The sequence below is a fragment of the Haemaphysalis longicornis genome, unplaced genomic scaffold (assembly GCF_048455015.1).
Source record: "Haemaphysalis longicornis isolate Haplotype H1 unplaced genomic scaffold, Haemaphysalis longicornis Haplotype H1 scaffold_256, whole genome shotgun sequence".
In the NCBI taxonomy this organism is placed as follows: Eukaryota; Metazoa; Arthropoda; class Arachnida; order Ixodida; family Ixodidae; genus Haemaphysalis; species Haemaphysalis longicornis.
In genome coordinates this window covers 121,783-140,629 of record NW_027526318.1, presented here as the reverse complement: position 1 = coordinate 140,629, position 18,847 = coordinate 121,783, and the positions used below count along the sequence as shown (strand labels likewise).

Here is an 18,847-nt window from a genome sequence, read left to right as displayed (position 1 = left end):
TAGGTTGGCAATACGATTCACGTGAAACAAATAAACACCAGCAACACAGCCCTGATTACCCTTCCGCTGCAGTGTAGCCCACTTGCACCCCTGCCACGGCCTCCGCGATCGGCGTCCGGCGGCGCGGAAGCCGTGCCCCTGCCACATAGCTTCTCGGCGGCGCCACCAGAGGCCGCTACAGCGCAGTGAAAAAGGCGGATTGGGACGAGCACGCGATACGGAAAAACATGCATGAAGTTGAAAACGGAACTCCGTGGTTTGGTTGATGCTTGTTGATGTTCACGGTCAGTTATCTCTCAAAACATTGTCTTCTGACTTGCAATAGGTGACCGGTAAAAAGTGCAAATGCACGGGTACGTTGTCTGCTCCCGCAACTTCCGGTTGGAAATTTCTCCTGCCCTCCCGTACGTCGGCGGCTTTCAGGCGCGCGCGTGTGTGTTGTTTTAAATGCAGAGCATTTCTTTAACTCACATGTAGCGTCCGCCGTCCGTCCGCAACAGATCAGCGCGCAGGTGCGCCCTCTTCCCCACTCCTCCTCTCCCGCATCACGCTACCCTCCTCGCTCTCAACAACAGGTCCGCACCCCTCCCCCTACACTATATAAAAAAAATAATACTTACCGGCGCCAGGTTTCGATACCACGACCCTGCGGGCGGAACGCAAGGTACATGGTGCTCTTCCCACTGCGCCACAAAGCCGACACAGAATGAAAGGCTACGAACGCGCCTTATATCCTTGACTCATTCAAACTACGTCAAGAAGCTGCTGATACAACGCATTCACTACCACCAACTACCCAAACACTAAACGTTAACGCAATACACTTACCCCCTATGCGACGCATTTACTCGAGTCCCTCTCGCGGGGAGATGGGCCCAATTTTATTTGTTACAGGGCACGTAATTGTCAGATGAACCCCTAGTAGGGTCAAGCGTTGTTATTTATGGAATTCCGGATGAATGAGCGTTTTTTTCCCGGTGGAAACAGATAAACAACGAGCACACACGCGCGTGAAAGCCGACGGCGTACGGGAGTAGAGTTCCTCTATATAGCTCCCGCATATAGCTCCCTGCGGGAGCTATATACAGGAACTCTATACTGGAGGCCAGGAGAGCTCCCGAACCGGAAGTAGCGGCTCTCCGCGGGAGAAAACAATGCACCCATGAGCCATTGCGCTTTTTACCGGTCACCTATTGTAGCCTTGCTTGTAGGAATGAGGTGCGACGCGCTAGAATCGTGCCCTGCAAACTTCGACCGAGTAGCTGTTGCGTGATAAAAAAGGTCAGCACAATGAGCCTCCTCTATTGTATCACCACTTAACATTTTTGAAATGAAACAGTACAAAAACTTATTGGAGACTCCATCCGAATAGACAGTTCAACTAAGCAGCAACACTAGACCCCCGGAGATACCCTCGTATGGAAACCAAACTGGCAGGTGAACAGCTGGCAGTGTGTAAGGCCGGTTTCAAGCGCTGTCCTCGTCGGAACATATATCTGGCGACTCGGTGGGATCTTTTGACTTGCATCTGAAGTTCGTATCGCAGAAATCGGATTAGGGTTGGGTGAAATCAGGAGTGGCATGCTTTGTTCGAGGATCAGTCGCGGACGCTCAAGGCGCCATGGCAGGTACCCTTGAGGTTGGGTAACTGCATGGAGGAAAGAACTGCGCAGTAGCACTAAATATGAATTTCGCGATGCAGAAACGAAACCTAAACTGTAGTAACTGTTCTCGAGTGGTCCTGGGGTAAGTAGAACTACCACACAACTTTGAAAAACGTGCTCAAAGGCAATAAAGCTGCCTAAAGTCATAAAGCAGCTTTGCAAACAGGCACTGCTTGACATTTTCAGCCGATTTCTGGGATTGTTACTGTCAGACTGCAAACCGGACGAATGAAAATCGTTTGCTGGTTCACCATTCATGCCCTGATAACAACAACAACAAAAAACGCTAATGCAGAGTAATTATGAGTGGCACGCATTCTTCTTTGGTAGCAGTGACGTGCGATGACCACGCCCCTCTTCCACACCCAGGTGATTCAAACACGTGTCGAAAATCACGTTTTCGTTGCAAAAATGAAAACAAAACTGATTTTGAAAGGCCATTTTCTCATCTAACTCCAAACAGCCTTACTTGTACGAGCAATGCCCGGAACGCCATGAAAAGGCGCTCCCAAAGTATCGTTCAAATTGAACAATTTTTAATAGGCGCGGTCGCGAAAGAGTTAACTTCCTGTGTGCTACCCTTCATTCCTAGGGCTTCTGGAAGCCGAATATTTCCCTCATGTAGATTTGGATGGATACCCTCGCATTCGAACACTTTGTGCCGGATAGTTTCTGTTTCTCTTCCGCAGACCACGCATACACCCATCATTTTGTGAATACTTCCCCACAAAGCCTTTAGTTCACAAGCAACCTTCTCTAGCCTCAAAAAGCAAATCACTACCCTGGGAATTATCGCAGAAATTTTCCTTTCTGATGTCCAATTCTAGAGATGTACAACATCTCTAACGACGTTTTAGCTTCAATTTTTTCTCTTCATTGATTCGTTTCTATCTGCCTTGCCTCTTTTTTGGTTACCATGGCATGCACACTACCAAGCTTCACCGCAATGCTTATTTACTTGGGTTGGCCTTTTTGCATGGCACCAAGGTTGTGCAGAAAAGCTTTGCAAAATAATTGTACAGCAACTCTAGTGTATGTTGGGTGATGTGGAACGCTACCGGTGTAAAATTTATTAGGGGAAATATTTTCAGACGAATAGAGTTGTTTGAAATTGGTGCACTAAGATCATACCAGTATCTAGCACGCCTAGCAAGGGCCTCTTTTCAATGACCAGACATATATTTCAGAGCCGGTATTCACAGAATCTCGAGTCCCTACTTCTTCATGGCATCACAAACAAAATTTTTGTTCCAGTGCTTTGTTATGTAACATTTATTTGTAGCATTCTCTTACCATGTACTGCACACATTCCTTATTCCCAAGTTATCTTTGTAGATATGTTTCAGGAACTACACTAAAGCAAAAAGATTCAATTCGAAGTCAGTTTTTACTGTTCTATTCAGAGATATTCGATGTGATTCCAGTTAGTCTTTAGTGTTCCTGTCTGGTTTGCGGTTCAAATTGGATATTTGCATACATCTAAGGAGAGCTACTACATGTTTGCATGAGCTGCAGTTCAAGGTACATAAAAAATACAAAGCTGAAGGTTAAATCTGTGAACATATTTGGAAAGATTACGTCCTGCCTGTTTAAATGAGTAGAAACACTGATGTGCCAGAGATAAAGCAAGTGTCCTGAATAAACGGCTTTGGTGTGAAGGACAAAATACATGTAATTGTGCAGAGAATTAAACACTGACTATTCGCGTGGGATATTGTTCCCGTGAGAAATAATATTCCTGAGTATTTGTGCAGCCGAACAATGGAGAAAATCTTAAAATGTCGGTGTTGCCTTACAGGTCGCGATGAAATGGGGTAAGATAAGTCTATGGGTCCAGGCGCAGTTCGCGCCTCCAAGTGCAGTAAAACCACGTTAATTGGGATTTCACGGACCGCAGACAATGTCCGATTTAACCAAGAGTCCGAATTATCGTGAGTACAATCTCAACTGACACATGCTTTCAACATCACCAAATTTAATTTTTTTCAGTAAGTAATTGTCGTTTGCCGACGCAGTGACACAAAAAACATGCCTGAAAAAAAAAAGAAAAAAGACGCATGCCTGGTCGCCGTGGTTAGTACACTCTGCCGTGGCTGTCTGCCATTTTGACTGCCACAGCGATGGGCATTCTGCCTTTCACTTGTTGTGAGCCTATGTCATGCGTTTTTTTTTGTGTGTGTGTACCTCTGAGATCTACACAAGCTTGTTCAAACCCCATTTTGATCTCGAAATTTTTAGGCGCGCCAATCCGAATTAGCTGAAGCGTGGCCGTGGCGGAATGGGCTTCTGTTTTCCCACCCGAATTTGGCGCAAGTAAAAATTAACCAAATTGCGGCCGAATCTGCCCAAAGTTAATGAGAGTTTTTTAACCACCGAACAATGCAGAATTTGGATGGTACAGGACGCCGAGTCCTAGTTAACTGAAATGCCGAATTTATGGGGGCCGAATGTACGGGGTTTTACTATAGGCAAAGAATCGAAACCTGTAGCTTTCATTCATGACTTCAGCGTTCCAATTTTTTTGTTCTGTTTGAGTATGTCGAGGGGGGAATCTGAGTGTTCGATAACTATTATAGACAAGCAGAACAGCTTTCCTTTGAATTATCTCGAATTTGTCGATATGCCTTGTATTTTATATGCAGGTTCCAGGCCACGGAAGCATAATGAAGGTGCGAGCTGGGCAGAGGCTATAAGCTGGGCAGAGGCGTTATCGTTTGCATTCTGCATCATTTTGAAGAGCGGTCAGTCGTCTGCAAGTAGGCAAGTATTTACATCCTGGTTAATACGAGGTACGCGATTAATATAAATGGAGAAGTAGCTGCCCCAGTGCACTTCATTGGGGGACGCTGGAAATGACGGCAGGAATCAGAGTAATAGTAATTTAGATTGAAAAATTCTTCTTGTTAAGAACTTAAGAATGACGTTTTCGCCAATATGAATGCATTCAAGTCTTCGTTTTGTTTTTTAGAGTTCAGGTGGCGTCGAAATTTATATGGATTTAACAAGTACGAATTTAACAAGTGCAAAAATAGTGTTCGTATGAGAAGTTTTCGGGTGACGGCTGGACTCGTCTCCATCTACACCTCATAGAACGAAAGCCAGCACTAGTGCATTAAAACTCACTCTATCAGTTGAGTTTGTTGAGGTTTGTTGTGGCAATTTAAGTCGCTGTACTGTGCAGGTTTTTGTGGCGGTTACAAATGATCGCCCTTCGAGTACTTGAATTCTGGCGACGCGCTGAAGCCACCTCCCGCCCCTCACCCCTGCATACGCCACTGCACATATTTACTGAGAAAAAGAACAGAACGTGGCCGCAAGCTGTGAAAGTGACTAGAGTTTTAGTATAGCCGATCCGCGATATGACCTCGTAAATGTATAGTCTAATTATGTACTTCGGGGGTGGGAAAAATTCCAAAAGTGCAAGAGCCGCAGCTGGCAGCGTTGGGCTGTTTTGCTGGAATTTTTCTTTACACAAATCAAGCCCTGGCGAGAGCGGTGGGATGCACAGGCTCGCACGAAACACCAACAATCCTGGGCATAAAACCCCCTTCGGCGGGCTAGTGGGCAGGTGCTCGTCTTGCTTCCTTCCTTATAGGCATAGACGCTATACAAACACCCTGAAAGTTTCTTATCCTCTAATTTATGCTCATACACCAAAACATAACGCATAATTGAGAACACGAATAGGTATGAATTGCGTGCTTGGAACCTTAACATCAGACGCGTGCAACCTCCCCTGAGGACGAAGCAAAAAAAAAAAAAAAAGGAACCCGAGCCCAAGCCGCAGCGCCAGCGCGCAGGCGTTTGTAAAGGCTGATTCACATGGCGGACGAAATCACTGATTCGGACCACGGAATGCGTACCACGTGATACGACGTCACCGATTCGTGACCCTAGAAAACGGACCGCGGACGACGCGGGCTGACAATGCGAGGCTTCTTTTCCGTTCGCAATTTTGGCAGGAAAATACAGCAAAACACTGCGCTTTGGCACGGACAAGGCTGCATAGTCTGGCGACCAGCCTCTCTGCTCAGACCAGCGGGGGGCGTATCACAGCGTATCGAGCATGGATTTTTCTTACTCCATGGTATCGAGATCGCCACTTGATCAAGATCGCACGCTTGTTTCAGCGCGGTTACACGGCGGTGGAGGGCTTTTGCGCCTGGGGCATTTGACTTGTCAGCCACAGGCATGAGTGGGCGACTCACTGCACAGCGTTCGTTAAGTGCCCGCAACAACATCGTGAGCTACGTCGGAGAGCCGAGAAAGATTGAGCGGTTGAAGTGATTGACAGCAAAGGTGGCAGGAGTTCAGAAAACGCAGGACCAGAAAACGCGGGCGCTACATCTTTCCTGCACATATGGGTTCTCACTCAGCACATACGGAATCTTACGCGGCTAATTCTGTGGCCATCGCTACGGCCACCACCACGCAATGACGCTTCCGGTCGGCGTCCATCTTTGCAGCTACCCTCAACCACTCGCACCTCTTCCGCTTTTCGCCGCGCGCAGACGGTCCACGCGTCGAGAGTATGCTCTGTCCGTCCGCGCTGCCGTCAGCTCGCTTTATCTTTCGTGTGAATGCTTCCTCCCGCCGGACCGTCTGCTGATGTCACGCGGGGTCACGCAGTCCGGCTGCGGACATGTCCGTCGCGTGAATAAACCGGGTTTTCTTCTTCGTCCGACAAGTCGGATCAGAACACGTCGGATTCAACTTGTCGGACCGACACGCGAGACCGTGTCGGGCGATCGTTTTCTTTTCCATTCGGGAGCAGGACCCCGACAGCAGTGTCGGGCCAAGCACGTCACTTGATTCAAGTATTCTGATTGGTTCATCGGACCTTATAGTACTTTTTGTGTACGATCAACCAGCTACTGTGATAATTTGAGTAGATTTGAGTTTATTTCTCTCAGCATATATGGATTTTGCCAACCAATGGCGTGAATGTTGATATTGATGTAATCAGCCAGCAGCCGTAACGTTTATGTAGGCACAAGTGCATTGGAGCGCTTCCCAAGGAGCTTTCTCGGGCAGCTTTGCTCTGTGTAGGGCTATGAAGCGATGACGGCAGATAATCTATCCTTCCCGCTTTTCCGTATGTCATGCGGCAAGATTGTTCTCACTTTGAAGCATGAGCACACTCCCAGCATTGTAACGTGCGTCCACGTAGCAGCACCCTTTGATTGCGCAGTCACGTGTACGGTAAAAACACAGTAGCACAATGCTTGTTCAGACCTGGAGGGATATTTCGGCACATTTCCCACAGCGATATCTTCCCAATATTCAGATATGGGTTATATTAAAACTGCACTCAAGAGGAGGAGATAGAGGAGGAGAAGGAAGAAACTTCATTTAACATTAAAATAGAGCTGGTTAGTGGGCGGGCTCCTCAGTCCTGGACACGAGAGCATGAGTAATTTTCTTCGATACATAGAACGCCGTCCCCAGTAACCCAGGATTTGTTGTTCACGCCTAAAGGAGTTGGAAAACAATAAAGAGCTTCTTGGACATATTTCATCGGTTTCGATTCTCACTATACTGAAAACCGGCACGCGCACTATTTATTGCGGCCGTTGGCGAGTATATCAAGCCTTCAACTTCGTAGTAATGTCATGAGTGTTCGGGATGAGATGCAGTTCGCTACAGTAACGATGGTTACAATAGAAATTCGGGGTACGTAAGCGACCTTTGAGTACTCTGGACAACGCTGTCCGCGCTGTTTCGCGGTGGCGTAGCACAAACCTTCTCATTGCTGTTGTATGTGAATAAACAACGCACGCTGCGGATATGCACTTTCTTGCACGCAACCATAACGAAAGCCAATTTGTGAAGTACTGTATGCCTTGCAGCCTGAAGAAAATATCCACACGAACTTCGTGAGCCTCCCGAACATCCCCAAACCTCCGAATAAGAAGTTTGTGACGGTGCAGAAAAGTTAATGCGTTAGGCAGAGAAAAAACATTACACTGACACAAGTCAACAACAACGAAATAAATAGAAGACAGCCATTTTATTTCCTACTGTGCGATATGCGCGTGTATACGGACCCGCAGCTTGGTGCGTACAGCATTAAACTGTTAAGTCTTCATAAGAGTATCTCAAAAATACTTTAGGCAAGCCTAGGCATTTTGATTACTTATCGAGGAGCTCTGAGCACTGAACCTCGCAAATAAGCTAGAAAGCACGAGTTACAGGCGATCATCTGACCCATGCTCGGAAGAAAGTTTGTCCCTCGCTTATCGTGTGTTGCAAACTTGTGCGGGGTTCAGCATGAAATTATTCAGAGGTGTCAGATGCTGGCAAAATGCCTGAATTACTAATCACGCTTTTTAATGCACTAAAGCATGAAAGCGGGTAATTCCTAGCACAGGCACTCTTGCTCCTCACAAGCGGACTGTGGAACGAGTTTCTAAGCTGACGTCAGAGCCACGGGACACCACTCAAACATCTCAGAGCCAATAGTGTTAACTTGGGCTATAGTTGGTTCTACAGTTTAACCTGGATATAACGAAGTTGACAAAATCTCGCAATTTTTCGTTACATGCAGGTTTCGAGCTATGGCTCACGTGAATGAAGCAGAAACGAAACCGGAATGCTAGACATCAGTGGAGGTGAACTCACTCTTCAAGGACTTATTTCGCAGTAGAAAACTGTGTGGTTTTCGCCAGCTGCTTTCCTACGAGCTTGTGCACACACGGCTCTCCAAAGAGGCGAGGTCACTTACTCCCGTCTTAACAAGATCAACTTAATTGTCACTTTTGCCATTAGAAACTTCTTGGCTCCAAACGCGTTTCAAGAACCAAACTTGTGCTGAAAAGGGCGTCTTTTCGCGAACTTGATGCTCACTTCCGCACTCAAAATTGTTGAGAGGGTGCTAGCTGGGATACTGTGCCGGGCGGCGACGGCATTTACTTTCTTGTCTTCAAAAGAGGAAAGGTTTCGTTTTCTGGCAGCGGAACTCATCACAGACAAACCAACACCACAGTAGTGGAGACGCGCGACTACACGCCGACAGGCGGGCCTGGCATGTCAAAACTTAGTGTCGAACCGACACCGCTTACACAGCCGGCCTGCGCTCTGCGCCCAGTCCACTCCGTAACCATAGGGGCACTGATAAGGGAGCAAGAGCTGGCTGAGCTCCTTGCGGACCAGTTTGCCCCTTGCGTCAACCCGATGCACCCACCTCCAACGCCGGTCGCTATGGCCACCATCATCGGGCTGGCCCACACGAAAGCAGGCTGCTACCTGCTACCATACAGCGTTCCCCTCGCCGAGCCACCACGGAGACCAGCTGACCCTCGGGTGGATGCGACCTGCAATGCAGATATCACACTGGCTGAGCTCCTGGCGGCTGTGCGCCGCTGCCCCCGGGGGCGCAGCACCACTGGCACCGACGGCATCACATCTGACATGCTGCGAAACCTCGACACCGACCAGGAGCTGCGCCTACTGGACTTCTTCAACCATGTCTGGAGGATCGGCACCAACCCTGAAGACTGGAGGGTGGCTATCGTGACAGCAGTGCTGAAGGCTGGAAAACCATCGAGCGAGCCTTTCTCGTATCGCCCCATCTCTTTGACCTCAGCGGTGGGGAGGCTCATGGACACGGTGGTCCTGGACAGACTGGAATGGCTTACAAGCCTACGAGATGCTCTTGACGAAAAGCAGAGGGGCTTTCGAAGGTCCCGCTGCACCGCTGACACCCCCGCAGATGTGGTGTCGTTCCTAAAGCAGGCCCGACACGAGAAAGAGGGGGCGTACCTGCTGCTCCTGGACGTCAAGTCAGCTTTTGACGTGCTACCGCACCAGACCATCCACGGTGCCCTTGACCGCCTGGGAGTAGAGGGGAGGCCCAGTGATTACGTCATTGGCTTTTTCAGAGACCGTACACTGCGTGTACGCGCCGGCAAGACCCTCAGCGCCCCGCGCGGAGTGGGGACGGGTGTCCCGCAAAGGAGTGTCCTGAGCCAACTTCTCTTCAACCTTGCCATGGCGGACCTTCGTAGCCGTCTTCCGGAATCTCTGGAGTACCCGATAGAAGTGGCCATCTATGCCAACGACGTGACACTCTGGACCCTGGGTCCCACCAAAGTCGGTAGGCGGGTACGCACGGCCCTACACGCGACCCTCGACGCAGTTGCGAACCATTTGAAGAGTTAGGGACTTCGACTCTCCGAGGCCAAAACGGAGGCCATCGCGATCCATACGCGCCCAGCCCTAGCCCGACGCACTGATCCACTGCATCTCAACGGCAGACCCCTCCCCTGGCGAAGCAAATTCGTCTACCTCGGCCTGGCGATCGACGAAACCCTCTCATGGAGGACTGCCGTTGAGGCACAACTGGACCAGATGACCCGCACCATTAGGGCAAATAACCAGCTCCTGACACTTGGGTGTAGGGTGCTCGCACCAGTGGGCGCTCCGGATCTGCGAAGCGTGCGCTGTCTCGCGGGTTCTTTACGCACTCCCCCTGGTGAACCTCAGGGACGCTCAGTGGAAGACCGTGGAGCTAGCTCATCGAAAGGCCCTTCGGCGCTGCGTCGGCCTCCCAAGAGACTGCCCATTGGCCAGCACCCTGGCGGAAACCGGAAGCTGGCCCATCCCTCTGCTCGCCACGCAGACAGCGCTGCGGCATGTGGGGCATCTGCACCGAGCACCTCGGGGTGACCAGGCTTCGCTCGAGAGGCCAATCCCGCATGGGAAGCATGGCCGCTCTATTTGAAGACTATGTTGAAGACCCTCACAGGGTGTGCCTTCTGCCCTCACCGCCACCTGCAGCCGTACCCCTAGACGTCACATCACGCGGCCAGGAGTTAAGTCCCGGGCGAGACTGCCAGAGGTCGGGAAATCGCCAGGAAGCTGCTGCCCTCATAGACCTGGAACCGCCGGGACAACTTCTGGTATACGCAGATGGCTCGGTTCTTGCAAGTGAGGGCCGAGGTGCTGCTGCCAGCACTGCCCCACGAAGCGCTACTATCAACTAAACTATTATTGAAAAAAAAAAACACGAAAATATATAGACGAAGAAAAGAGATAACACACAAAATAAGATACTGCATCACTTGGGCCAGGCAAAAGCGAACCTTCGGTTAAGTAACATCAAGATAGTCAACTTCAAGATTGGTATATGGAGGGCGCATTTACACACTTGTCACCCATTTTCGCGATTTGAGCTGCCTCCACGATTTCGCGCGTCTTTTTGTCACGGTGACGAAATTAAGGTCATGCTTCATCGATGATGATGCTTCATTGATAAAGTTCATTGGTGATGACGTTTCATTGATGAAGTTGATGACGCTTCCTTTCGCCATGACCCCTTACCAACATTCCCAGCTTTCTTTGTTACTTGGTTTAATACATGGCGAGAAGAGAAATAATTCAGTGCCATCCCACTCTGTGAAGACGGATGACCAACGGAGCTGTGGTGCGTAATCTTAGAGTCGTCTTAGCGGCTAATTGCCACGTAATTGGTTTCAGGAAGGTTCCGGCGTAACAACAGTTACAACCGTTTTTCGTAACTATACTCCCCCCGTAGAAAATTATGTATTGACAGCAGACAGTAATTTCGTGATGTTTACGACTTCACTGTGAACAAACCAATCACGAAAAGTAAATGCAACTTCTCGGAGGACTGCTACAGTCCTCTTAGCGGCTCATTGTCTCGAAATTTGTTTCGGAATGCTTGCAGCAACAAGAGTTACGGCAGTTTTTAAGTGCGAATGCACTTTATAAGCGACCATGAATTCCGGTGACCGCCGTCCGTCCACATAGCAACAGCTGCGGGTGCGCGCGCTCCTCGTCTTCCTTGGCAACGGGGGGAGATGGGCGCGCGCTGCCTGGCCGCTGACATGGCACATACCCACGTGGGGGATTGGCCAGGAATCGGGCGTGAGAAGGGCTAATGCACCCGCTTAAAGGAGTACTGACACGAAATTTCAAAGCTGAGATCCGCTCTAGCAATCAAGTACAACGACAACACAAATAGGTGTCTATGAATAAATGCATCTTTCTTTCTTTGTAGTTGTGTGTGTGTGTGTGATCTATCTTTCGCGAACATTACCGAACCGCGCAAATTCAACTCATGCATTCGCACTTTCACATTCTTCCCCTCGGGGAAATGCGGGGAAATTTTCTGTAATTATGCTCCTTCCGCAGATGGGCATGCTTCACTGTACAACACGCAATGTGGAGAAGCCAGATTACAAAAACCAACCGTACATCTATTTTTTTAAAGTCGGCAGCACCTACAGGCACAAATGCATTGCTAGGAAGATTATGTCTGGATTTAAATATTGAGTTTTTTTTTTATCATGGTCTCGAAATGCTATAATAGTTCTGTACTGTTCTTTTTGTGCTTGCTTTTCCTCCCGCACATGCTGGGGTTGCTGTGCCACTTTTTTCGCTTACTATCGAAAAATCACGAGCGTTCCTAACTAAATGAACGCGGGCGCTGCCGGTTAATTACGCATGTTTTGCCTCAAATGCACCGCAAGTTTTCTTTGCGCTATACAACGGGGAGATGTATTACAAGCGCCAGCAGTTCACGAGTTTCGAAGGCTTATGTCTATATAAACCGCTTGGCTTTCGAAGCCTCGGTGGGACGCCGCTACGGCAGCCGCTGCGACGGAGCGCCGTGTGGATCTACTTGGGTCCAGCGAGTGAGTTACGACGACAAGGCGAGCCCCTAAAGTGCTCTACACTTAAAACTGCCACCATAGTCACGGATTCATACGAGGCATGAAGTAGCTTCATATCGGGCTGGGTGACACCCAGGACCCTAGCATCCGAAAAAAACTACAACAAACAAACAAACAAACAAGACGCCGGACAGAGAGGTCTTGATTGGGTGACCCCGGAGCACTCCTCCATGAGAGGCAGCGAACACGCCCCTTTCCTAAGGCCCAAGATCTCGCCCACCAGGCCGCGGAGGAGACGCCGGAACCCACATTGCTCGCACAACCTTCCAAGAAATTACACAATTATCGGTGACAGGCTCGATAGAACAACGGTCCCCACACTGCATCCAACACTCACGAAGCGTCAGTGAACCTTAGGCGCCTACTTGTATCCTTACCCCCGAATTCATAGATGTATCTTCTTCTCAACTTAAACCGAGCTTAACTTGCCGCCGTCTAAGTCGGCTTCCCTCAATTCATAGACCCAACCCGCTCTTCGATCGCACTTCAACCGTACTTCGACTGATCTTGGTCGGCCGAAATTCAAGTCTGCTTCGTAGCTACCTTGAAGGCTTGAAGTCAACTTCGTCGCTTCGTTATTCCAACATGGCGCCTCGGCAGCGGTAGCGGCGCGACGTTGCGCGATGGATCGCCGGCTTCGAGGCAGTCTGTCGTGCCACTGATGTTGTGTTTGGTGACGCGTATACGACGAAAAGCCGAACTTGAAGGCAACTTCGTCGCTTCGTTATTCCAACATGGCGGCTCGGCACCGGTAGCGGCAGCGGCAGCGGCGCGACGTTGCGCGATGGATCGCCGGCTTCGGGGCAGTGTGTCGTGCCACTGATGTTGTGTTTGGTGACGCGTAATCGACGAAAAGCCGAAAATACCGCTGCAGTTCGTTGAGCGGCCACCAAAGGCGGTGTACGATGATCGCCGGGGACTGCCACTGCCTACACTGCAGCAGCTGATGCTGACCCTCCGTTTTCGCCAGTTTTTACGGCGCCGGCTCCTTTCAAGCAGCTACGGGAGACTGGTGAAACCTACTGTGTGCCACACCGTAAAGAGGGTGACGGAGCTGATCGGAAAAAAGCCACTGTTTGAGCGGCTGGTGCACTTCCCGGTCGCGTCGAGGTAGTGCTGCAAATAGTATTATTGCCATTCACGGCCCTCTGATGACTGATATCAGCCAACTTGCTTTTGCGCTTCGGTATCCCTTGAACTTGTCACCGAGTATACCTTGTCGCATCCCTCCCGATAGTGGCTTCACGTGGTTAGTTTGAACATTTCCTGGTGTTGTTTTTTCTCTTTGTTGCAACATTGTGTGATTGTTAACAGTGTTTTTGGTCTACACAGTAAATCCAGCGAAAAGGGAATGTTGTGCAGGTTATAGTGCGCAAGTTTCTCCTTGAGAGGGACCATGTATACAGCATACATCTTTGTTTTGCATTAAAGGACTGGCCTTCAGTTACACCCAGTTCTTCTGGCCCCAAAAGTGGTCTCACATGCACAAAGAGTTATTGCAGCTCCAATTTTTTTTACTCTACAGTGTAATCAGTAAGGTCATTTGTGAGGTAACCAAACAGCATAGTTGGCGTGTTAACTGCATGCTAGCATTCAGGCAGCACATCCAATGGAACCTAGGGCCCAATACAATTACACAGTCATGTTTGTTGAAAATGGCTTTTGTCGACCGTGTACTACAGCACTAGTCCAGTCCCAGTGACGACACGGGCCGTGCGAGTTGCTGGCTATAGTCTCCACTCCGTCATCTGGGGACGCCAACCCACACTTACCAGTTACGACGTGCTCGCTGAGATAAACGGGTGGTAATTTCTTGAACAATTATAACGAATAGCCTGATGTTACACACAGTTATGTGGAGACCGCACTGAAGTGCTACTTTTTAAGCAAGCCGAAAAGAAATTGTGGGGAATGCTTCGGTGTCACTCTTTTTTTTTTCTTTTGCCGCCTGAATAGCTGTCACGTAAAGACTGGGGAACGCTTCATCTTCGGGCTAGAACAGCAGTGATTGTTCTTGGCTTGCTGAACTAAAGAGGCCACCCACATTTACTTGATTTTAATCGGCTTAAATAAATGTTTTTGCAACAACCGGGTTGGCTGGCCGCAAACTCCATCACTGATATCGTGTGATTTTCACATGTTCCTCAAACCGTTATTTTCTTGTGAATTGCATTATCCTGCTATAGCCTTCTTGTGGGGTTTGTTAGCTTGATGCATGATAAAAGTGGATATTGATGACTGAACTTGGGCAGCGACTCCTACGTAGATTCAATACTGTGAGCTGGGGAGGCACATATTCACAAAACGCTGATGTTGCTCAAGCAGCAAACATCACTGCAACGCACGTACATGAACATCCACGTTTCAATTCGAATCAAGCAAGTAGTTCCCTGTCCGCTAAGTATTTCTGTATTTTATTCTAAATTGCTCGCCATTCTTGTTGCCCCTAGTGCAAAAAAGCTGCCACTAGAGTGTGCAAAGAAAAATACCAGACCAGTAACAAAATGCCTGTACGAAGGCATTTGGTTTTGTTCAAGTACTCCTAAAAGCTCTAATAGCCACATTTGTCAAATAAAGGCAGCACACTGAAATCACAGAGCTTACACATACTTTTATTATTTCTGTTGCAAAGCCTTGGCCATAAAAATTAAAAAAACACTGGCAAAACAAGAGATCCAAACCTTTCAAAGACAAACACGTTTTGGTTTGCCTATGGACAACAAAACTCTAGAAAATCCAAAATGTCGTTTGTTTTTAAAAGTTCTTCGGCTGGTGTCCAACACAGTCCAACAAGAAACACCACTCCAGAAAGGACAAGGCCCTGACAACATCCTCCTGCTCGCAATACGATAAAATTCTCTCTCCCTTCATCCCGACTACACGGGCTCCTGTCAAATTCTCACTCCAAAGCCTGGGCGAGCAAAGTTTTCTCACGCTTAATTTTATACTCAGGAGCTCTAACTCAAGCTCTTTTTGCTGGTTTATCAGCTGGTCCTCTAGCTGTATTTTCTCAGGTGCACCTCCTTATCAGCAGAAGGTGCAGGTTGTGCTCCTCCTGCAGGAGCTCCACCCTCGTGTTATCGTCAGCCCAGAGCTTTCACTCGAGGAGAGCCATATGACTGTTCGGATGCCCTGCGGCCTCCGTAGCGGGCGCTGCTGCATCACTGCCGCTGCAACTGCCGGCTGCGGAAGCTGTAGCTGCCGCCACCAGACTTGGCTCCCAAAGAGACTCTCGTGGTAGACTGTCGTCTTGCGCTGTCACAGCCCATGTTTCCCCTGGAGATGAGTCTGGCTTGGATGAGTCATCTGAAATGAACAAGCAAACTATATCTGTTGAATGTGAAATCTTATGCGATATGTGAGTGCACGGAAGGGTAGGTGGAGGTGATCTTCCTTTCAAGGCAAAGGTGACGCCACTGCCTATTCCACGATACACAAATTGGCTGCCTTACTCTTTACACAGCCATTTGAGTATGTACGGGGAATTAAAGGGGCCATGTGAGTTACCACTCCGTTTTTTCAGCACATGGCCTGGGGCAAAACTTAGAGTTAGCTTAGAGCGTGCCATGTGACAGGTAAATGTGATGGCATGCAAGTAAAAAAGGTGCGCACTGTAGCTGCGGAGAACTATGTTTGTGGGGTAGCCGCGGCGTGACGTGTCGCCAGCCTGCTTTTCCAAGTAATTCGCACCAAAAGACAAAAAAATTAAAGTAAAGCAGTCTTTGGGTTTTCAACACTGCGTCCTGGTGTGTGTGCAATGTCTATTAGAGAGCAGTATGCCACACGTGAGGCTGGTGTGCAGGACACGTCACTCCATCGTTACACCGAAGTGCAACTGAGGTGATTACGAGACGCACCGTAGTGGATAACTAAGAATTTAGACCACCTGGGGGTCTTCAAAGGGGCCATTAAGACAAAATACACCTTTCTTCTATGTTTATGTATTCACTTGTAACTTCTACTGTTTACCCAACACTTGCTACTGCTATAAAAAGCATGTGCACTAAATGTAAATGCAGAGATCTTGTTCTGCAAGCTTTGTACTTTGCATCGGATTTTGTCGGCCTCAGCGAATTGCAGCGAGCTGCCAATAATACGTCGTCAGTTCAGTGCGGAAAAGTAGCTAGGGTATTGCAAACCCATCATCTGTTTTCCTCATTATTTCATTTATTTGAGTCAAGTCTGTGTTAAAATTTGTGCAGTGTTATTCTAACGAGGCAATCTTTCCAGTCAACCAAACTTTAATTTTGTCTTCACGGCCCCTTTAACATGAGCTGACCTTTCATTTTTCAGCCTCAACCAGAAAACAGGCTGCAGCAGCCTGCATTAAACCTGCATGCTAAAAAATGCGGATGGCCACTGCTTTTTCTTTCTTCTGCGGCAAAATGGATTCACACGTGATTAGGCCCCTGTTTAGAAACCAAAGCTAATTAATTCAACCACGAGCCCTCACTGCACTGCAGCTCAGAGATGTTGGACAGTTTTTTTTTACCGACCTGTGGCATAAACACGGTGTCCCTGGTGCTGTCCACCATTGCCTGCACCAACTGTAGGACCAGTCGACTCTGCACAGGCAGCAGGTGGCGTGTTCCGACCAAGTAATTCTTGTTTTCAGGCCGTATGCCAACCATCTCCATGGTCGGCGACATGGGTCGAGGTAGTGGTCCTCCCCCTAGAAAGCAATGCGTAACACACGGTCAGTAAAAAAAAAAAAAAAAGGCTGGAGTGAATGTGAGCACTGAAATGGCTCTAACAGCAGCATTCCAGTGAAAATAGTCACACGCACACACACATATACCTGTGCTTCTGTGGTCACATTTTGACTTCTCTTTCAAACTATAGTAGACAGTAGTTGAAATGTGAAAATGAAAGCTTCACTTTAAGGCTGCTGTGCTATAGCTAGGGCAGGCCTCCCCGTACTGCAGTATGCTGGGGTTTCACAGTACTGCCGATAAGCTCTCAGTACCTGGATGTGGACAGATTATTTGTCGGTTCAGAAGCTGAATCTGGCTGGCACACATTTCCTTTGTGCACATGATGCGCGGTACACTACAGGTTCGGTTACTAAATTTTGTATATCCTTGTTGAGGGGAGGTTTTTTATTTTGAAAGGCTTGAGATTCAAAATTCGGCTACGTTGAAACGGATTATTATTATATCCAAGAACGAAACAGGGATGACATAACATCCGCGGCCCTTAAGAACCGGCAAAGTTCTTTTAACACAAGAAAAAAATCACAGCAGGACGCGTGAAAGAAGCAGCTTTCGAACGTAAGGCGCTACGGCAGTAACATCTATCGGTAGCGCAATGCTAGGGTCTTTCAACGAAATTGCGAACGTGTTACTTACCGGCCTTCAATTCCTCTCGCTTTCCGCGGAACCATTCCTCGTTCCACTTCTGCTTCATGTTGTTCCAGCATTGTTCAGTCCTGCCGCGTCGCGTTTTGTGACACCAAAGACGGAGTTAAAATTCCGTAGCAACATCTCGCCACTGGGAAGCTTTCGCTGCAACGGAAGATACGTCGTCCTTGCGCTATAATTTTCTTCGCCGCGTCTTTAAAACCAACACAAGAAGAGTCTTTTCACCTTCTGTGAACCTTGGTGCAACTTTTCTGCGCATTTCTTAGATCCTTTTGCTGCGCACGCACAAAAATACGAAGAAACGAACATGAAACCAACGAAACGCTGTCGAGAACGCCGATGCGGCTCGGTTGCGAGTGCCCGGGTTGCCAGATCACATTCAATAATGTCTGAAACACGCGTTATGCTTTGACTGTAGATGATTGGGGATTGCTATTTGCTTAAACAGACCATTGTTAACAATTACTATGGGTGGTTTTTAGTTAAAGGGACTGTTTTATGACCTTGATTTGCATCTTAAACGAAATAATTTCCGGTTACTCTCGATCCCAGCCGCGTCCGTCGCCGCCCCGCTCAAGTCGCCCCCTGACTTGATGAAGCAAGCTCGCTCCAACGTCTATGAAACGCGAAGGTCGTCTTAGACCCGTTCAAGCCGCCTGCTGTCTTGGAGCGGACTTCATGAAGTACGCTCGCTGCTTAAGTTTAAGATAGGTCTATGAATTCGGGGTAGACTCCTACATGCAAGAATCATAACTTACCTGGTATGGACTCCACCAGATTTTCCCATCAGAATTTTCTGCTCATTTCTGGTAATTTGGTGCATCACCAGTTGCGGCTTTCCCGCATACCCTGGATGCCTAGTGGTGTAGCGTCAAAACGCAGTATTGGGGCAAAAATACGGACGCGTAATATTTATGAAATATAGGGCAGGTTACGTGGAATACTCGTATAATACCCTTGGGGAAACACTTTCATGATGTTCTGTGAACTTGGAGATGGTGATGTCTCTTTGCCAGGGTGACTGTAACTTCGATCGCATATTCTCAGATCTCGTATTTCTTGGCGCACTCGTCACGGCTCATTGTTCTGAATAATCAACCATGACAATCTGAATTACACTAAAAAA

General features: G+C 48.4%; 1 long non-coding RNA gene across 1 annotated transcript; it reads right to left on the bottom strand.

Moving 5' to 3' along the window:
• Positions 1–14,952: 14,952 nt before the first annotated feature.
• Positions 14,953–17,913, bottom strand: LOC144172734 (uncharacterized). Its single transcript, XR_013323089.1, has 3 exons — positions 17,710–17,913; positions 16,858–17,033; positions 14,953–15,667 (listed from the first exon to the last, which is right to left on the bottom strand). It is a non-coding gene; the product is annotated as an uncharacterized LOC144172734 (long non-coding RNA).
• Positions 17,914–18,847: the final 934 nt, after the last annotated feature.